Source organism: Macaca mulatta, chromosome 8 (genome assembly GCF_049350105.2).
Source record: "Macaca mulatta isolate MMU2019108-1 chromosome 8, T2T-MMU8v2.0, whole genome shotgun sequence".
In the NCBI taxonomy this organism is placed as follows: Eukaryota; Metazoa; Chordata; class Mammalia; order Primates; family Cercopithecidae; genus Macaca; species Macaca mulatta.
Window position 1 is genome coordinate 76,589,655 of NC_133413.1, and position 23,319 is coordinate 76,612,973.

The following is a 23,319-nucleotide window of genomic DNA, read 5'->3' on the forward strand; positions in this document are numbered from 1 at the left end:
AGGGCATGTCAGAGTCCTTCATGGCAGCCCGTCTGATATACTTTGGCTGTGTCTCCACCCAAAACCTCATCTTGAATTGTAATCTGAATTATAATCGCCACATGTTGGGGGAGGGACCTCCTGGGAGATGATTAAATCATGGGGGTGGTTCCCCCATGCTGTTCTCGTGATAGTGAGTGAATTCTCATGAGATCTGATGGTTTTATAAGAGGCTTTTCCACCCTTCACTCTGCACTTCTCTCTCCTGCCACCATGTGAAGGACATGTTTGCTTCCCCTGCCACCATGATTGTAAGTTTCCTGAGGCCTCCCCAGCCATCTGGAACTGTGAGTCAATTAAACCTCTTTCCTTTATAAATTACCCAGTCTCGGGCAGTTCTTTATAGTAGCAAAAAAAAAAAAAAAAAAAAAAATAGACTAATACATCCTCCCATCACAGGCCCAGAGGCCTAGGAGGGAAAATTCCTGGGCCAGGTCCAGGTCCCCACTGCCTTGTGCAGCCTCAGGACATGGCCCCCTGCGTCCCAGCCACTCTAGCTCCTGCTGTGGCTGAAAGGGGTCAATGTATGGCTTGGACCATTGCTTCAGAGGGTGCAAGCCCCAAGTCTCAGCAGCTTCCACATGGTGTTGGGCCTGTGGGTGCACAGAATTCAACAGTTGAGCTTTAGCAGCTTCTGCCTAGATTTTAGAGAATGTATGGAAACACCTGGATGTCCAGACAGAAGTCTGCTGCAGGGACAGAGCCCTCATGGAGAATCTCCTCTAGGGCACTGTGTAAGGAAAATGTGGGGTTGGAGCCCCCACACAGAATCTCCACTGGGGCACTGCCTAGTGGAACTGTGAGAAGAGGGCCACCATCCTCCAGACTCCAGAAAGGTAGATCCACCAAGAGCTTGCACTGTGTGCCTGGAAAAGCCACAGTCACTCAATGCCAGACTATGAGAGCAGCCATGGGGGCTGAACCCTGCAAAGCCACAGGGGTAGAACTGCCCAAGGCTGTCGGAGGCCACCTCTTGCATCAGCGTGCCCTGGATGTAAGACATGGAGTCAGAAGAGATTATTTTGGAGTTTTAAGATTTAATGACTGCTTCACTGGATTTAAGACTTGCATGGGGCCTGTAGCCCCTTTTTTGGGCCAATTTCTCCCATTTGGAATGGGAGCATTTATCTAATGCCTGTACCACATTGTATCTTGGAAGTCACTAACTTGTTTTTTATTTTACAGGCTCATAGGCAGAAGGGACTTCCCTTGTCTCAGATGAGACTTTGAACTTGGACTTTTGGATTAATGCTGGAATTAGTTAAAATTTTGGGGGACTATTGGGAAGGCATCCTTCATTTTGAAATGTAAAAAGGACATGAGATTCAGCAGGGGGCAGGGGCAGAACGATATGGTTTGGCTCTGTGCCCCCAACCGAGTCTCATCTCAAATTGTAATTGCTACGATTCCCACATGTTGAGGGAGGGACATGGTGGGAAGTGATTGGATCACGGGGGTGGTTTCCCCCATGATGTTCTTGTGATAGTGAGTTGTCACGAGATCTGATGGTTTTATTAGTGTTTGACAGTTCCTCCTTCACAGTCGCTCTCTGTCTCCTGCCACCACGTAAGACATGCCCACCTCCCCTTCATCTTGCACCATGATTGTAAGTTTCCTGAGGTTTCCCCAGCCATGTGGAACTGTGAATCAATTAAACGTCTTTCCTTTACAAATTACCCAATTACCCAGTCTCAGGAAAATTCTTTATAGCAGTGTGAAAATGGACTAATGCACTTATCTTCTTCAAGTCCCAGGGTTTTTTATAGAGGGTTTTCTCAATAGCAGCACTACTGACATTTTAGGCCAGATAATTTTTTGTTGCAGGATGCTGCCTTGTGCATTGTAGAATGTTTAGCATCTCTACCCACTAGATACCAGTAGCACTTTCTCCCAGTCATTAAAAACCAAAAATGTCTCTACCCATTTCACACTGAACTAGGATAAATCACCCCTAGTGAGAACCACTCCTTTAGGTGTCAAATTATGGATAACAGAACCCATTTCAAGGTAGTAGGCAGAATACTACCCTCTGAAGATGTTCACATCCTAATCCCCAGGACCTGTGAGTATGTTACCTTACGTGGTAAAGGGAAATTAAGGTTGCATTCGTGACCCTGAATTCAAAGATTATTCTAGATTATTTGGGTAGATCCAATGTAATCACTAGGGTCCTTAAAAGTGAAAGAGTGAAGCAGAAGAAGTTGGAATGATGTGATGTGAAAAGGACTTGAATTATTTTTTCGGGGTTTAAAGATGGATGAAGTGGTCTATGAGTCACAGACTGCAGACAGCCTCTAGAAGCTGGAAAAGAGAAGAAAAGAGATCCTACCAAGGAAAGAACACAGTCTTGTTGACCCCTTGATTTTAGCTCAGTGATACTCATGTCAAACTTCTGACTTACATAACTGTAAGATAGTAAATGTGTTTTAAGCCACCAAGGTTGTGGTAACTTGTTATAGCAGCAATAGAAAACTAATACAATAGGGCTACTGTGAAAATTTTGAGCTAATGCACATAATTTATTGTCATCTGGAAATAGTAACGGATTAATTAAATTTTAGTGATTTTGAAGATTATCTTAGCAAAAAGACTGGGTCATAAGGCAGTAATCTACAAGTTTTAATGGTGTTCTAAGGCTTTTAAGTGGATTAATGGGTTTTATGCAGTGTGCTATCTAGAAATGCCACTTGTTCAAGTGTAACAAGAAATCCCTCACTGTGCCTTGGCATTCATGCTCCTGCTGGCATGTTTCACCTCACAATTCTGTATTCTATGTTCTCAGCTCTCTGTGTCCTTGACTCCGTTCTCCTCTTTGGCCTGCCTTCTTGTGGCCATTGCTCTAGACATGCAAATTTGGGTCTGGTCCTTGGAGCTCTCTCCTGAATGTTTTTTTTCCTTTCTTTTCTTTTCTTTTTTTCTTCTTTTGGTTTTTTTGTTTTCGTCTTCTGGCTCCTTGCAAAGCAGCTGTGATTGAGCAGGTAAGTCTTATCATGAACCCACTGTATCCACACAAGTTATTACCAAACCCATTGTATCCACACAAGTTGTTCTACACACTGATACTGGTAGCACTTTCTCCCAGCCATAAAAAAAAACAAAAATATCTGTACACAGTGCACATTTGAGTAAATCACCCCTAGCTGAGAACCAGTCCCTACCAGTCAGTCTCATTTCTGGGGTGAAGATAGGACAACTGGGGTAGCTTTGTTTCAGGTATTTTGATGCTGTCGTTTGGTGCCATTACATTTAGGATCATTATGTCTACCCTGTGATTGATCTTTTTACTGTTGTAAAATATTCCTCTTTGTTGCTAGTAATTTTCTTTTTGCTGAAGACTAATTTATCTGATATTAATATAGTCGCTACTGTTTTTTAAAATGAATTCTTGCATGATATATCTTTTTTCACCCTTTTTCCTTCAACCTACCTATATCATTGTATTTGAAGTGACTTTCTTTAAGAAAGCATGTGGTTGGATCATGTTTTTTCATCCACTCTGCCAATTTCTGTCTATTAACTGATGTAATTAAACTATTTACATTTGAAGTAATTATTGATATGTTAGGGCAGAAATCTACCATTTTATTATTTTTAGTTTTTGTTTTCTTATTTATCATTTCTTTGTTTCCTTTTTCTTACCTTTCTGTATGCTATTTCAATATTTTTAGCTTCTTATTTTGATTTACATATAGTTTTTTGTAGTATATTGCTTTGTATAGTTTTCTTAGTTGTTGCTCTAGGTATTATTACAATACACAGAAGTAGTTTATCATAATCTATTAATATCAACTTTTTATCATTTTGAATGAAGTATAGAAAATGTACTTCCTTTTAGACACATTTACTCACCATTTAAATAGAGTTACCTTTAAATATTGTTGTCCTGAGTGCCACAATTTATTGTGTACCACATCAGATGATGCTACACTTTTTTCATCAACTATAAAATATTATTTAAGAAGTGCATGAAGCATAAGGATAACATATAGACTGACGGAGTTCAGAAATAAACCTTGACAATTATGGTCAACTGAATTTTAACAAGGATGCCAAGACATTTCAATGGGGGAAGAATAGTCTTCTCAACAAATGGTGTTGGGACCACTGGATATCTGTATGCAAAAGAATGAAGCTGGAACCCTTACCTCACACCACATACAAAAATTAACATTTCTCCCAAAAAGATATACAAATGGCCAACATGCACAGGGAAAGATGCTCAACATTATCAGTCATTAGAAAAGTACAAATCAAAGCCACATGAGATACCACTTTATATCTACTAGGATGGCTATAATAAAAAAGTCAGATAAAATCAGCGTTGTTAAGGATACACAAAAATTGGAACACTTGTTCACTGCTGTGGGAATGTAAAATAAGTCAGCCACTTTTAAAAATATTTAGAGTTACCAGACAAACCAGGAATTCCATTTCTAGGTATCTATGGAAGAGAATTAAAAACATATGTCTTTACAAAAACTTGTACATGAATGTTCATAACTGCACTATGCGTGAAAGCCTCAAAGTGGAAATACTCAAATATCCATCAACTGAAGAATGAATAAAGATGGGGCCTAACTATAACCTCTAGAAAGAAAAAGTTTTGTAATGGGATGGTCAGTAGAAAAAGCCACAGTCCCTGTTCCTACAGCTGTTCCAAAGGCCGTAACTGATATACTTCCTCTTCCTCCTCCCCATAACCCATTTTCTATTTTCTCCATCCTTGGCTAGCATTTCAGTCTCTCTGGATTCCTTGCTTGATGGAACGACCTACACTGTCATCTCTAGACTGAGGCTTTGGTTGCCTTCCCCTCATCAGGCGATTTTTACTGCATTCACCTGTTTGTTTTTATGTAATTGGAATAGTAGCACTAAGGGATGTTCCAATGAGTCCTTTGATTTGCAGGCTCTTCCCTGACCCACAAAGTAGTAGCAACCTTATTTCTTCCTTATAATCAGTGCCAGTTGGCCCTGCTGATAGAGTAACCCTTTTCACCACCTGTTGGTTCATTAACATGAGGAGTGACCAGACATTAGTTGTAGTTTTGAGTTTAGTGAAACATCATATCCCTAGTGAAAGTATTATCTCCTTCCTGAGAATCAGAACCTTGAATCCAATAGACCACAGAGTTGCAGGGATGGAAAACAAAAATTCTGCAAGTTGGATCATGGGAGTCGTGCAGTGTGGAGCCAGTCTTATTTCTACCCCTTGGTTCCTGACCCTGTGCAGTGAACTTGTCAGAAATAGGACCAAATATTGTGCAATTGTTGAATGCATATATAACATCCTGAAGGACTGTGCAGCACCACTGCAGGATGTTGTCTACAAATGACCATCTTAATAGAACCTTTCCAAAGTTCTATCAGGCTAGTGCACTGGGAAACATAGTATGTGATAGGACCTAGGTCCCACTGTGTCCACTATCCCATCTTGTTTTGCTGTAAAATGACTCTTTTGGCCTGTGGCAGTGTTACACATGATCCTATGTTGCTAAAGTACATTATAATCCCATGGAGACTGGTGCCATCAAAGGTACTACAGGCAGAGAAGTCACACCCTTATCCAAAGTTAGCATCAAAGAAGAATTATACCCTTTCAGGATTGAAAAGATGCAAGATATTCCATTTATCCAAGATGCTAGCTGGCCTCCTTAAGGGATACTGTATTGAGAACACATTTGGTCCCCAGTGCTTCCCAGTTTTGGTATTCAGCAATAGAAATAACTGGGTCAGCCATGGTGAAAGAGAACCTGTGATACTGAGCCCATGCACAACCTCTAACCCCACCACCATGGCTACCCTGTATGTAGCATGCTATTTCCTAGCACTGGAATAGCTAAGAAGAGTTACTTAGTCTGCCTTGTTGTTGAATCTCTCCTCTACAGTTGGTGTTTTCTGGTGGGCATTACAGTGAAACACAAAGATCTCCACTCCTTGTGCCCACTCTCTAAAGTCCATCCACACGTATCTTCCCCAGACCTTCTTGTCTCTGATTTTCCATTTCCACTGTTTCTAGGCCCTGAGTAACTTACCAGGCCATTTACCACCATCTATTCCCCTACTGGGGCTGAAGACAACAAATATAGAAAACATGTAGAGCAATTTTCTGTAAAAAGAAACAGGGACTAGGGGAATGATTGGAGAGAGAAAAGCAGTCAAGATAGTTTTTCTTTTGAGATAAGAAGAAATTAGAGTGTGTCAGTATGCTGATGGAAATAATCCCAATGAAATAGAAACTATGATGTAGTACACGGAGAATTACTGGAGATGGATTTCAGTAGCCTTGAAATGCACTGTAAATGGTAATATATTATTTGAAGCCAAATTATGACATATTTTAATCATTTCTACATAAATTTAATGGGATTATATAAATTAGTTATTCAAGTAACATATATTAAGCATCTACTGGGAGCTAAGGGTGTGCTATTTCTAGAGGCATAAAGGTAAATAAGAACTTCTTAAGGAATTTACAATGAGAGAGATGGTTGTGGAAAAAGTTAATTGCAATTCAATGTGAGAAAAGCTATAATAGAAGCCTGGGTAGAAGGATCTTCATTTTGATATCACATACCTCAAATACTCAAATAACTGCTAACATATATAGAACCTAAGTGCAAAAGGTACACAACTTGTTCTTTCAGGATTTTAAAATATCTTTTATCTGTTGTTCTTGTACTCACAGGAGAAAATCAAAAGGGAAGCTACTTCTTTTTAATTTGCCCTCTTTTTTTCTTACTGCAAAATGGATAGAGAGATGATGTAAATGTAAATGTGGTTATAAAAAGTTACAATTATGAATAATTGGTACTGCCAGTTACAGATTCTGATGAATTGCTGATATGTAGAATCACTAAGATAACTGACAAAGGAATGTTATAAAATCAGATAATGCTTTCCTAGGAAATTATTAGGGAAAAATAGCATTAGAATAGAGAAAATGAAGCTGATATTTTTGGGCTTTACTGTCTTTTACTGAGCATGCATTATGCATAAAATTGCATGTCATGAGTCAATTTCTAGAAGGTTTACTTTGAAGGGGAAAAGAGTGCAATTCTAAGAAGAACAACGTAAGTCCAAAGCCAAAAAAAAAAATCTGTACATTTTAAAAAGTTGCATTGCATTTCTCATATCTATGCCACTGAGATATAACATCTACAGAGGAAAACATGGATGAGGACCAAACGGAGCTCACTCTTGGCAATAGACAACAATGGCATTTACAAGTAACCAGAGTTGCTTAGAGCCAAACCAAGATCTATCTCCTCCCCCGCATTCAATTAACTTCATTAAACTGCACCCATGTCCTACACAAAATATACTCTTTTTTGCCTTAAGAGATTAAAATAATTTTTCTAATTTTTAAATGTTATTAGATATAAATTATTTTTATTCTCATTATATAAATTATATTAATATATAATTAAATAAGTATTGAGCTAAGTTAGATCTCATTGACATGGAGGTGGCCAAGCAAGATGGCTGAATAGAAGCCTCCACCAATCATTCCCACCATGGGAACAACAAATTTTAACAACTATCTGCACTCAGAAAAGCTCCTTCATAAGAACCAAAAATCAGATAAGCAATCACGGTACCTGATTTTAACTTCATATTGCTAAAAGATGCACTGAAGAGGGTAGGAAAGATGGTCTTGAATTGCCGATGCACTCCCTCCCCCATGCCCCAGCAGCAGTGGCATAGCACAGAGAGAAAATCTGTGTACTTGAGGGAGGGAGAGCACAATGGGGGCTTTGCACTGAACTCAGTGCTGCCTGTGGCAGAGGAAAGCAAAACTGTGCTGAACTCAGCCGGCACTCACCCATGGAGGGAGCATTTTGACCAGAACTAAGCAGAGGGAAAGTGCCCATCCCAGCAGTCAGAACATGTGTTTCTGGGCAAGCCTTGCCACCATGAGCTAAAGGGCTCTGGGGTTCTAAGTGAACTTGGAAAGGCAGTCTAGGACACAAGGACTTCAAGTCTTTAGGCAACTAAGTGCTAGGCTGGGCTTAGAGCCAATGGACTGGGGTGGCACATGACCTAGTGAGATATCAGACAGTTTGGCTAGGGAGTGCTTGTGCTACCCCTCCCCGAATACTAGTCAGTGCAGCTTGCAACAATGAAAGTGACACCTTTCTTTTGCTTGAAGAGAGGAGAGAGAAAAGTAAAAAGGAATTTTTGTCTTGCATCTTGGATACCAGCTCAGCCACAGTAGAATAGGGCACCAGGCAGAGTCTTGAGGCCCCCATCCCAGGCCCTAGCTCCTGGATGACATTTCTAGACACACCCTGGGAAAGAAGGGAATCACTGCCTTGAAGGGAAGGAACCAATCCTGGCAGGATCCATCAGCTACTGACTAAAGAGACCTTGGGACCTGAATAACTAACAGTGACACCCAGGTAGTACACTGTGAACCTTGGGTGAGATCCTGAGACATGCTGGCTTCAGGTAACAGCTTGGCCACAGGGTGGGAGAGCACCAAGTGGGTTCTTAAGGCGCCTGAGTCCAGCCCTAGGCTCCTATACAGCATTTCTGGGCCTGCGAGGAGCAAGAAGGGAGCTCACTGCCTTGTAGGATAAGTTCCAGACCTGGCATCATTCACCAAAAGCTGACTGAAGAGCCCTTGGGCCTTAATTGAACATTGGCAGTGGCCTGGCAGAACTCTCCATGGACTGGTGGTGGTGGTGCCATGGGGAGAGGATCCTCTGCCTATGGAAAAGGGAGGGAAGAGTGGGAATGATTTTGTCTTGTGGCTTGAGTGCCACATTAGCCATAGTAGAATAAAATACCAGGTAAAATTTTAAGGTTTTTTAGCTCCAATCCCTGGCTTCCAGACAATATCTCTGGATCCACCTGGGGTCTGGGGGAACTTGCCACCCTGAAAAGGACATAAACCTGGCTAGCTTTGTTACATGCTGATTGCCGAGCCATAGGGCCTTGAGTGAACATAAGTGGTAGCCAGGTAGTGGTTACAGTGGGCCTTGGGTGAGACCCAGTGCTGTGCTGGCTTCAGGTCTGACCCAGGACAGTCCCAGTGGTGGCCACAGGGGTACTTGTGTCACACCATCCCCAGCTCCAAGTGGCTCAGTACACAGAGAGATAATCTGTTTGTTGGGAGAAAGTAAGTGAAGAGAGCAAGAGTCTCCACCTGATAATCCAGAGAATTCTTCTGGATCTTATTCAGGACCACCAAGGTAGTACCTTTATGAGTCTGCAAGAATCATAGCATTACTGGGCTTGGGGCCCAAGTCCCTTCTAATACCTGGAAAGCCTTCCCAAGAAGGATGGGCACAAACAAGCCCAGATTGCAATAATATCTAACTCTTCAATGCCCAGACACTGACAAACATCCACAAGCACCAAAACCATCCAGAAAAACATGATCTCACCAAATGAACTAAGCAAAGTACCAGGGATGAATTCTGGAGGAACAGAGATCTGTGATCTTTCAAAGAGAGAATTCAAAACAGCTGTTTCGAGGAAACTGAAAGAAATTCAAGATAACGCAGAGAAAAAATTCAGGATTCTATCAGATTCCTGTAATTTCAACAATTTGAGAGGCCAAGGTGGGAGGATCACTTGAGGTCAGGAGTTCAAGACCAGCCTGGGCAACACAGTGAAACCCCATCTCTACTAAAAATACAAAAATTAGCCAGGCGTGGTAGTGCACACCTGTAGTCTCAGCCACTCAGGAGGCTGAGGCACAAGGGCACAAGAATCACTTGAACCCAGGAGGCAGAGGTTGCAGTGAGCTGAGATTGTGCCACTGCACTCTAGCCCGGGTGATAGAATGAGACTCTGTCTCAAAAAAAAAAAAAAAAAAAAAAAAAGAATTATATCAGATACATTTAACAGAGATTGAAATAATTAAAAGGAATCAAGCAGAAACTCTAAGAGATGAAAAATGCAGTTTATATGCTGAATATTGCATGAATCTCTTAATAGCAGAACTGACAAAGCTGAAGAAAGAATTAGTGAGCTTGAAAACAGGCTATTTGAAAATACACTCGGAAGAGATGAAAGCAAAAAGAATAAAGAATGAAGCATGCCTACAACATCTAGAAAATAGCTGCAAAAGGGCAAATCTAAGAAGTATTGATCTTAAAGAGGAGATAGAGAAAGAGATAGGGGTAGAAAGTTTATTCAAAAGGGTAATATTAGAGAACTTCCCAAACCTAGAGAAAGATATCAATATTCTACTACAAAAAGGTTATAGAACACCAAGCAGATTTAATCCAAAGAAGACTACGTCAGGCATTTAATAATCAAACTCCCCAAAGTCAAGGACAACAAAAGGGGCTGGGTGCGGTGGCCCATGCCTATAATCCCAGAACTTTGGGAGGCCAAGGCAGGTGGGTCACTTGAGGCTAGGAGTTTGAGACCAGTCTGGCCGACATAGCAAAACCCTGTCTCTACTAAAAATACAAAAAACTTGTCAGGCATCATGGCATGTGCCTGTAATCCCAGCTACCTGGGAGGCTGAGGCATGAGAATTGCTTGAGCCCGGAAGGTAGAGGTTGCAGTGAGCCAATATCATGCCACTGCACTTCAGCCTGGGCAACAGAGCAAGACTTTCTGGGGGAAAAAAAAAAGGAATAAAGAAAGGATCCTAAAAGCAGCAAGAGAAAAGAAACGAATGATACATAATGGAGCTCTAATAATTCTGACAGCAGACTTCAGGGAAAACCCTACAGGCCAAGAGAGAGCGGCATGACATATTTAAAGTGTTGAAGGAAGAAAACTTTCACCCTAAAATAGTATATCTAGTGAAATTATCCTTCAAACATGAAAAAGAAAGATAAAGACTTTCCCAGACAAAAGCTGAGGAATTTCATCAATGCCAGACCTGTCCTACATGAAATGCTAAAGGGAGTTCCTCTATCTGAAAGAAAGGAACATTAATGAGCAATAAAAAATCATCTGAAGGCTCAAAACTCACTGGAAATAGTAAGCACACAGAAAAACAAGGAATATTATAACACAGTAATTGTGTGCAAACTACTCATATATATATAAAATATATATATAAAATATATATTATATATATAATATATATATAAATAATATATATATAAATAATATATATAAATAAAAAATATATATTATATATATAATATATATATTAAAAAATATTAAAATATATATATATATATTTTTTTTGAGATGAAGTCTCACTCTGTCACCCAGGCTGGAGTGTAGTGGTGTGATCTTGGCTCACAGCAATCTCTGCCTCCCAGGTTCAAACAAGTTTCCTGCTTCAGCCGCCCAAAAACTACTCTAATCTTAAGTAGAAGGACTAAACAATAAACCAATCACAAATAATAATTACAGCAACTTTTCAAGACATAAACAATATAATAAGATATAAAGACAAACAACAAAAAGTTAAAAAGCAGGGGAACAAAGTGTAGAGTTTTTATTAGTTTTCCCTTTGCTTGTTTGTTTATGCAATCAGTGTTAAGTTTTCATCAGTTAAAAATAATGGGTTATAAGGTATTATTTGCAAGCCTCATGGTAAACTCAAATTTAAAAACATACAATGGATACACAAAAAATAAAAGCAAGAAATTAAATTACATTGCCAGAGAAAATCACTTTCACTAAGAGGAAGACAAGAAAGATGACTACAAAATAACCAGAAAACAAATATCAAAATGGCACAAGTAAGTCCTCACTTACCAATAATTACATTAAATGTAAACGGGCTAAACTCTACAATCAAAAGATATAAAGTGGCTGAATTAACTAAAAAAAAAAAAAAAGAGAGACCCAGTGATCTGATGTATATAAGAAACACACTTTATCTACAAAGATACATATAGGTTGAAAATAAAGGGATGGAAAAAGATATTCTTTGCTAATGGAAACCAAAAAAGAGCAGGATACTTATATCAAACAAAATAGATTTCAAGACAAAAACTGTAAGAAGAGACAAAGAAGGTCATTGTATAATGATAAAGGGGTTAATTCTGTAAGAGGGTATAACAATTATAAATATATGCACACAACACTGGAGCTGCCGGATATACATAGAACTAAAGAGAAAAATAGGTCCCAATACAATAGTAGCTGGAGACTTCAACACCCCACTTTCAGCATTGGGCAGATTATCCAGACAGAAAATCAACAAAGAAACATTAGATTTAATCTATACCATAGAACAAATGGACCTAATAGATATTTACAGAACATTTTACCCAATGGCTGCAGAATACACATTCTTCTCCTCAGCACATGGATCATTCTCAAGGATAGACCATACACGTTAGGTCACAAAACAAGCCTTAAAACATTAAAAACAAACAAACAAACAAAAAACCCTGAAATAGTATCAAGTATCTTCTCTAACCACAACTGAATAAAACTAGAAATCAGTAACAAGAATAATTTAGGAAACTATACAAACACATGGAAATTAAACAATATGCTCCTGAATGACCAGTGGGGTCAATGAAGAAATTAAAAAGAAATTGAAAAATGTCTTGAAACAAAAGATAATGAAAACACAACATACCAAATCTATGTGATACAGCAAAGGCAGTACTAAGAGGGCAGTTTGTATCTAAAAGTGCCTATATCAAAAGTGCCTATATCAAAAAAGAAGGAAAATTTCAAATAAGTAACCTGATGATGCATCTTAAAGAACTAGAAAAGCAAGAACAACCCAAACCCAAAATTAGTAGAAGAAAAGAAATAATAAAGATCAGAGCATAAATAAATAAAATTGAAATGAAGAAGGCAATGCAAAAGATCAAGGAAACAAAAAATTGGTTATTTGAATAAATAAACAAAATTGACAAAATGTTAACCAGACTAAATAAAAAAGAGAGAAAACTCAGATAATATCAGAGATGAAAAATGAAACATTATAATGGATACCACAAAAATTCAAAGGATCATTAGTAGCTATTATGAGCAACTATGTGCCAATAACTTGGAAAATCTAGAGGAAATGAATACATTTCTAGACATATATGACCTATCAAAATTGAACCATGAAGAAAACCAAAATCTGATCAGATCAGTAATGAGTAATGAGATTGAAGCCATAATAAAAATCTTCTAGTAAAGGAAAGCTTGAGACTTAATGGCATCATTTCTGAATTCTACCAAACATTTAAAGAACACCAATTCTACTCAAATTATTTTAAAAAATAGAGGATGAGGGAATACTTCTAAACTCATTATGTGAGGCCAGTATTATGCTGATACCAATACCAGACAAAGACAAATCTAAAAAAGAAAATTATAGTCCAGTATCTCTGATGAATATCGATGCAAAAATCCTCAACAAAATACTAGCAAACTGAATTTAACAATGCATTAAAAAGATGATTCATCATGATCAAGTGAGACTTATCCCAGAGATGCAGGGATGGTTCAATATACACAAATCAATAAATGTGATACACCATATCAACAGAATGAAGGACAAAAAACCATATAATCATTTTAATTGATACTGAAAAGACATTTGATAAAATTCAACATCACTTCTCGATAAAAACTCTTAAAAATCTGGGTTTGGAAGGAACATTCCTCAACATAATCATAGCTATATGTAACAGACACAGCTAGTATCATATTGAATGGAGAAAACCTGAAAGCCTTTCCTCTAAGATCTGGAATATGAGAAGGATGCCCACTTTCACCACTGTTATTCAACATAGTACTGGAGGTCCTGGCTGGAGCATTCAACAAAGAGAAAGAAATAAAGAGCATCCAAATTTGAAAAGAAGAAGTTAAATTATTTTTGTTTGCAGATGATACAATCTTATATTGGAAAAACCTAAAGACTCCACCAAAAAACTACTAGAACTGAAAAACAAATTCAGTAAAGTTGCAGAATACAAAAATCAACATACAAAACCCAGCAGTGTTTCTATATGCCAACAGTGAACTACCTGAAAAAAAAAAATGTAGTCCTATTTACAATATCCACAAGTAAAATTAAATACCTAGGAATTAAACAAGTAAGACAAAAAACTCTATAATGAAAGCTATAAAACACTAAAGAAAGGAATTGAAGAGAACACCAAAAAATGGAAAGCAATGTCATCTTTGTGGATTGGAAGAATCAATATTGTTAAAATGTCCACGTGACCCAAAGCAATCTACAGATTCAACGCAACCCCTATCAAAATACTAATGACATTCCTCACAGAGATAGAAAAAACAATCCTAAAATTTATATAGAAGAACAAAAGATGCAAAATATCCAAAGCTATTTTGACCAAAAAGAATATAAATAGAGAAATCACATTGCCTGACTTCAAATTATACTACAGAGCTATAGTAACCAAAACAGTACGATATTGACATAAAAACAGACAAGTAGATCAATGGAATAGAATAGAGAACCCAGAAACAAATATATATATCTACAGTGAACTCATTTTTAATAAAAGTGCCAAGAACACATATTGGGAGAAAATCAGTCTCTTCATTAAATTTTGCTGGGAAAACTGAATATCCATACGCAGAAGAATGAATCTAGACCCCTATCTCTCATCACATACAAAAATAAAATCAAAATGGATTAAGGCTTTAAATTGAAGACCTCAATCATGAAACTACTACAAGAAAACACAGGGTGAACTCTCTGGGACATTGGTCTAGGCAAAGGTTTCTTGAGTAATACCCCACAAGCACAGGCAACCAAACCAAAAATGGACAAATAGAATCACATCAAGTTAAAAAGCTTCTGCACACAAAGGAAACAATCAACAAAGTGAAGAGACAACCCACAGAATGGGAGAAGATATTTGAAACTACCCATCTGGGCCAGGCATGGTGACTCACGCTTGTAATCCCAGCCCTTTGGGAGGCCGAGGCGGGTGGATCACGAGGTCAGGAGATTGAGACCATCCTGGCTAACACAGTGAAACCGCGTCTCTACTAAAAAATACAAAAAAAAAATTAGCTAGGTGTGGTGGCAGGCACCTGTAGTCCCAGCTACTTGGGAGGCTGAGGTAGGAGAACGGCATGAACCTGGGAGGTGGAGCTTACAGTGAGCCAAGATCTTGCCACTGCACTCCAGCCTGGGCGACAGAGCGAGACTCCATCTCAAAAAAAAAAAAAAAAAAAAAAAAAAAATTTAAATTAATTTAAAAGAAAAAAGAAAAGAAACTACTCATCTGGTAAGAGATTAATAACCAGAATATATAAGGAACTCAAACAACTCAATGGGAAAAATATCTAATAATCCAATTAAAAATGGGCAATAGAGACTGGGTATGGTGGCTCATGCCTGTAATCTCAGCACTTTGGGAGGCTGAAGTGGACAGATCACTTGAGGCCAGGAGTTCAAGACTGGCCTGGCCAACATAACAAAACCCCATCTCTACTAAAAATACAAACATTGCCGGGCATGGTGGTGCACACCTGTAATCCCAGCTACTCGGGAGGCTGATACATTAGAATTGCCTGAACCTGGGAGGGGGAGGTTGCAGTGAGCCGAAATCATACCCCTGCACTCCAGTCTGAGTGAGAGAGCAAGACTCTCCCTCAAAAAATAAAATAAAATAAAATAAAATAAAATAAAATAAAAATAAAAATTGGCAAAAGATATGAATAGACATTTCTCAAAAGGAGGCATACAAATGGCAAACAGGCATATGAAAAGATGCTCAAAATCATTGATTATCAGAGAAATGCAAATCAAAACCACAATGAGATATCATCTCACCCCAGTTAAAATGGCTTATATCCAAAAGACAGGCAATAACAAACGGTGGCCAGAATGTGGAGAACAGAGAATCCTCATACACTGTTGGTGGGAGAGTAAATTAGTACAATCACTTCAAAGAACAGTTTGGAGGTTCCTCAAGAAATTAAAAATAGAGCTACCATACAACCCAGAATCTCACTGCTGGGTCTGTACTCAAAATGAAGGAAATCAGTATATCAAAGAGATACCTGGGCAGTCACGTTTGTTTCAGCACTTTTCACAATAGCCAAGGTTTGGAAGCAACCTAAATGTCTATGAAGAGATGAATGGAAAAGAAAATTGGTACATATACACAATGAAGTACTATTCAGCCATTAAAAACAATGCAATCCTGTCATTTGCAACAACATGGATTGAACTGGAGGTCATTATGTTAAGTGAAATCAGCCAGGCACAGACAGACAAACATTGCATGTTCTCACCTATTTTGGGGAGCTAAAAATGAAAACAATTGAATCCCCGGAGCTAGAGAGTAGAAGAATGGTTACCAGAGGCTAGGAAAGGTATTGGAGGTGGGCTGCGAGGAAGTGGGGATGGTTAATGGGTACAGAAAAATAGAAAGAATGAGTAGGACCGAACGTTTTTTTCCTTTGAGATGGAGTCTCACTCTGTTGCCCAGGCTGGAGTGCAGTGGCACGATCTCAGCTTACTGCAACATCCACCTCCCGAGTTCAAGTGATTGTCCTGACTCAGCCTCCCGAGTAGCAGAATTACTGGCACCTGCCACCACACTCAGCTAATTTTTGTATTTTTAGTAGAGATGAGGTTTCTCCATGTTGACCAGTCTGGTCTCAAACTCCTGACCTAAGGTGATCCACTTACCTCGGCCTCCCAAAGTGCTGGGATTGCAGGCGTGAGCAACTGTGCCTGGTCAGGACCTAGTATTTGATAGCACAACAGGGTAACTATAGTCAATAATAATTTAGTCATACATTTAAAAATAACTAAAAGAATATAATTGGATGTTTGTAACAGAAAGTATAAATGTTTGAGGGGATGGATATCCCATTTTTAACCATGATGTAATTATTACATATTGCATGCTTGTGTCAAAAGTATCTCATGTACCCTATAAATATATATGTCTATTATGTACCCACAAAAATTAAAAAATTTTTAAAAAATTGGAGAACTCTTCTTCCTTATCAGTTCATTAATGCTTTTACAAAGATGTTTTATCTTTTATCCAGGACTGTCCACTGTTTTCAGCATACAGCCACCATATTATCAGAAATGGAATTTTGCTGTCATTTTTTATGACAAATGAGGATTTTTATCTCTCTTATACTCTTTTTCTCTCCTCCCTTCATCCTCTTGATATTATATAGCATATTTTTGCCTGTTCTATATTCAGTGTTTCCTGTTTTGACTATGAAAATATTATTCAATGTAGAACCAAAAAATGTACTGTGATTACCTTTCCTTTCCCATTTTTCCGCAGTTGTTAGAACTTTTCTTAATTTTCTTAGTTTTCTTTGAATACATGTGTTAAACGAAGCTAAATTTGGCCTAAGGATGCCTCCATACTCTAGTCCTTATGTAATGAACTGCAACCTAGTTTATTACTTAAACTAACTGAAAGTCTAACTTAGGAGTATACTCTTGTGACAAACAGCTGTCTCAGTCAATTACAGCAGCTGAGCTTCAATCATCAATTACAGCAGCTGAGCTTCAATCATCAATTACAGCAGCTGAGCTTCAATCACTGGTGGTTAAAAAGGCCAAGCATGGCCGGGCTTGGTGACTCACGCCTATAATCCCAGCACTTTGGGAGGCTGAGGTGGGCAGATCACTTGAGACCAGGAGTTTGAGGCCAGCCTGGCCAACATGGTGGAAACCTATCTTTACTAAAAATATAAAAATTAGCTAGGCATGGTGGCACGCACCTGTATTCCCAGCTACTTGGGGACTGAGGCACAAGAATTGCTTGAACCAAGGAGGTGGAGGTTGCAGTGAGCTGAGATTGCACCACTGCACTCCAGCCTGGGTGACAGGGCAAGACTCCATCTCAAAAAAAAAAACAGAGTCTTTTTTGACAGAGTCTCACTCTGTCGCCCAGGCTGGAGTGCAGTGGCACTATCTCGGCTCACTGCAACCTCTGCGTCCGGGGTTCAAGCGATTCTCCTTCCTCAGCCTCCTGAGTAGTTGGGATTATAGGCCCAGGCCACCATGCCCGGCTAACTTTTGTATTTTTAGTAAAGATAAGGTTTCACGATGTTGGTCAGGCTGGTCTCGAACTCCTGACCTTGTGATCTGCCCGCCTCAGCCTCCCAAAGTTCTGGGATTACAGGTGTGAGCCACCAAGCCCAGCCAGGTTTTCCTTTTAACAATGGCCACTCTGTGGTTGATTTTACTACTCCGTACTTATCCTAAATACTTGATTGACAAATAGAAATGCTGGATACAAATTATTTACCTAAAGAGTTTTGAATGCATTTATCTATTGTCTCCTTGGTTTTAACGTTGCTATGGAAAAGCTTAATGTCATTCTGATTCCCAGTCTTTTGTGTATTTCTGCTTTTCCTCTCTGGAGGGTTTTAGAATCCTTTTTTCTCCTAAACTTTGATAAAATGAACTTGATATGTGTATTTTTTTCAAAAATCTATTTTACTAGGCATGTAGTCACTAATATCTAGAAATTCCTGTTCTTCAGTTTTGGACAATTTTTTTGAAGTATTTGATAACTTTTCCCCTTTTATTTTCCTCTTTTCCTCCTAGAAACCTTATCAGTTAGATGTCAATCTTTTAGGGCTGGTACTCTAATACTTTCATGTTTTATATTCAATCTTTGTCTTGTTTTACTTTTGGTGAGATTTGTTTCATTTTTTTTCTCACCCTTCTGTTGAATTTTTAAAATTATTTTGATATTTTTATTTCTAAGAGTATTTTCGGGCTAGGCACAGTGGCTCTCCCCTGCAGTTCCAGCACTCTGGGGGGACAAGGCGGCAGATCACGAGGTCATGAGTTTGAGACAAGCCTAGTCAACAAGGGGAAACCCTGTCTCTACTAAAAATACAAAAACCCGCTGGGTGTGGTGGCAGGTGCCTGTAACCCCAGCTACCCAGGTGGCTGAGGCAGGAGAATCGCTTGAACCCAGGAGGCAGAGGTTGCAGCGAACTGAGATGGCTCCACTGCACTCCAGCCTGGGTGACAGAGCAAGACTCTGTCTCCAGAAAACACAAATAAATAAATAAATAAATAAATAAGTAAATAAATGAGTATTTTATTTTTCTCTGTTTCTATTGCATAGAATACAGTTTTTGTTTCAATATGCAAAATATTTTTTAATTTGTCTGAAGATATTAATTACAGTTTATTTTGTTTTGGTCTCTGTCTTTTGTGTCACAGACTATGCTCAAACAACTGATGATATGCTGTAAAGCTATTAGAAACTCCCTGTGGAGGGCTGGCATACTGATGAGCTTTATGGTAGGATGGTGGTTCTCAACGAAAGGTAATTTTGTGCCTGGTGTCTGCACCCCAGGCATCTTTGACTGTCATTACTGGGCAAAGAATACTACTGGTATCTAATGGGCAGAGGTCAAGGATGCCGCTAAACATCCCACAAGGCACAGGAGAGCCCCCAACAGCAAAGAATTATCCGGTCCAAAACATCAACAGTGCTCAGGCTGAGAAATTCTGCTGTAGAGGGGTGGCCAGCCTGCTTTCTCACTGTGGATCTCATATGTCAATAGCTAAAAGACTTTGGTGTGTGTGGTCAGTTTCGAATCTTTCCGTCCCCTGCTGGAAAATATAAACTTGGCCACTCATGTTTTGAGCTGGACAGAGGAAGGAGGCTGGCAGGGTTCTTGAGCTTTAGTATTCAGGCTTTCACCTAAAATCCTGTTTTCACTCTAGCACTTCATGCCTCCGTTCTCTTTGTTAATATCCTCTCTGGTTCAAATTTTTCCAGAGGGGTGGTCACCAGGCTAAGAGAAATGGGAATGAGGATATGAGACTCAATTTTTCCTTTTACAGATTTTGAAATAATCTCATGGTTATTGATATCTACTTACCCTTACTTTTTACAGTGCTGATGTCTCCACTTTCTGAGCCACTCTGGGATCCTATGGGTTGATCAGCTTGCTTCTGGCTGCCATCACCTCTGCAGGCACTTAGATCTGACCTACCTCTGTTCTGCTAAGTCATTTACCATTCCTCCATCCAATTTCCCCCCAATATAGTGTGGTTTGGGGGTTACAGATGTTTCCTAAATTCATCAGAGATGGAATGTAAGTTTCTGTTTCTTGTTCTTCTTGTGAGAAGAAGGAATTGGAAATATCTTTAAAAGGAAGCAATTGTGACTTCTATGCCAAATTGCAGAAACTGAATCATATTTCGCTGTATAGATAGGCCACTTTTAGTTTATCCATTTATCAGCTTATGGACATTTGGATCATTTCCACTTTTTGGGCTACAATCAATAATGCTGCTATGAACATTCATGTCACAGTTTCATGCAGACATGCTTTCAATTCTCTTGGGTATATATGTAGAAGCTGAACAGTTGGGCCATATGGTAATTCTGTTTAAACATTAAGGAATTGTCAGACTGTTTTCCAAAGTGGTTGCACTATTTTACATTCCCACTACCAGTGTACAGAGATTTCAATTTTTCCACATCCTTGCCAACACTTGCTACCTGTATTTTTTTTTTTATTATAGCCATCCTAGTGACTATGAAATGGTATCATATTGTGACTGTGACTTGCATTTCCCTGATGGCTAAGGATATAGAGTGTCTTTTCATGTGAGAATGGTCAAAACAACAACTGACATGAGAGAATGGTCATATAACAACTGACAAAAGTACAATTGAAAAATATTTCATCGTGTCCCAATTTTGTATATCACATATGTATGAGTTTTTAATATATACATTTTATGTATTAAAAGAGAAAGAACAGAAAGAAAATAAGCAAAGTCTTAACAATTAATCTCTTACTTCTTTTACACATTTTCTTTACCGTATATGTATTAATATAACAAAAAATAAAATGAAAATGAAATACACTCCTTTAGTATGTGCAAACTTCCAGCATCTGTGTACTGACACACCTTCCCAGAAGACTACAGCAGCATTGGGAAAATGGCAATGTTTGGGCAAAGTTTACACAATTCACTACGTTCTGGTAGAAGAACCAATACATTATAATTACATTAGTTATAATAACTGGTATATTTGTATGAATTAAATAGTGGAGACCCGTATTTGGTCTACTTTTGGCACTAGGTAAGCATAATTATACCGCATATCCTTTCCACACTTGTCATCCTCAGTCTTGTGCCTGTCATGATGGTGGTGATCACCATGACAATGGTAGGCATCCCTGAGTATTTACAATGTACTAGATTCTTCTCTTATTATTTAAGAGGAATCTTTGCAATCTAATGAGGTAGAGACCGTTATCATATTTATTTCATACATGAGGAAATTGAGGCAACTTGCCTGTTTAAACTAGAATTGTGTCTAGAAACCAGTAACAGAAAACCTGAGGAACATAGGCTTAAACATTTAGGATTGGCATTTCTTACACCACACAGCTCAAGGCCACAGAGCTGGTATATGGTGCAGATTTGTGCTCTTAACCTCTCTAGTGATCTGCCTGCAGGTATTCAGAGGTTTTATTTAGAGTGTATTAATGGGTTGGTGTAACATTTTGTCATAAGTATGGCTTTTAGAATTGGGGTCACAGAGCCCCATGGAGAATTTGAGAGGAATTCATGATCCAAGGGATGACATTCAGAGGGCTTGAGAGCTGTGGTCTGAGAAACATCTAAAAAGAATGCATACTCAATCATGCAATAAAGGGATTAGTTTAATTCCACCAGGGTTAAGAAGGGAGGGAAAAGGTGGTTTGTAGAATTCCATCCACCAAAATCAAGCTATAACTGCGAAAAAAAATAAGGTGAAGGTGAAACAAACCCAGGGAATAGGTGTTATAAAACTGAGCCCATCTGAAGAATGTAGTCTTAAATTGTTTCTCGCCACAGCTGTTCCCTTTGTAAGCATGTATGCTTAGGGCTTCCATCCTGCCTTGAATATGTAATTGATAATCAACCATCTCGTAGTCATAGTCACGGTCAGCACAATCTTATTAATTGCTGGATGTTACAACTCCACCTCTGTCCAGAATGGTGTCTTCTCAACTACATGGAGTTTTAGATAAATTTAAGTATAATAAAATAACCAACCCACAAATAATATTTTTGTGTAAAGTTCAAGAATAGGTAAGCATTGGGAGTAATCTCCTCTACTTGTTATTTAAAGTATAATCCTTAAGGAGAAGCTGACAGATTACCTCTGTGATTTTGGTGTTGCCTACATTACTAATTTCAGACATAATTCTAAGTTGATAGGCATAAGAATTTGGCTAATATTATGAATAGTTTTTAATAATGGGCACATTTTCTTTTTTTCTTTTAAGTTTATTTTATTATACTTTAAGTTCTGGGATACAAGTGCAGAACGTGCAGGTTTGTTACATAGATACACATGTGCTACGGTGGTTTGCTGCACCTATCAACCCCTCATCTAGGTTTTAAGCTACATATGCATTAGGTATTCGTCCTAATGCTCTCCTTCCCTTTTCTTCCCAACCCTGATAGGCCCCAGTGTGTGATGTTCCCCTCCCTGTGTTTTCATTGTTCAGCTCCCATTTATGAGTGAGAACATAGTGTTTGGTTTTCTGTTCCTGTGTTAGTTTGCTGAGAATGATGATTTCCAGCTTCATCCATGTCCCTGCAAAGGACATGAACTCATTCTTTTTTATGACTGCATAGTATTCCATGGTGTATATATGCCACATTTTCTTTATCTAGTCTATCATTGATGGGTATTTGGATTGGTTCCAAGTCTTTGCTATTGTAAATAGTGCTGCAATAAACACACCTGTGCATGTGTCTTTATAGTAGAATGATTTATAATCCTTTGGCTATATACCCAGTAATGGGATTGCTGGGTCAAATGGTATTTCTGGTTCTAGATCCTTGAGGAATCACCACACTGTCTTCTACAATGGTTGAACTAACAAGGGAGATATTTTCTGAGAAATGCATTGTTAGGTGATGTCATCATTGTGCGAACATCATCGAGTGTACTTACACAAACCTAGATGGCAGAGCCTACTACACACCTAGGCTAGATGGTATGGCCTGTTGCTCCTAGGCTACAAGCCTGTATAGCACGTTACTGTACTGGATACTGGAGGCAATTATGACACAATGGTAAGCATTTGTGTATCTAAACATGTTTAAACATAGAAAAGATACAATTAAAATATGGTATAAAAGATAAACAATGGTACATTTGTATAGGACACTTACCATGAATGGAGCTTGCAGGACTGGAAATTGTTCTGGGTGAGTCAGTGAGTGAGTTGTGAGTGAATGGGAAGGCATAGGATGTTACTGTATACTACTGTGATTCTGTAAATGCTATACACTTGGGCTACCCTAAATTTATTTTTAAAAATTTTCCTCCTTCAATAAAAAATTAACTTTAGCTTACTAAAATCTGGCCTTGGATTAGGGCAAACAAAACATGTCCC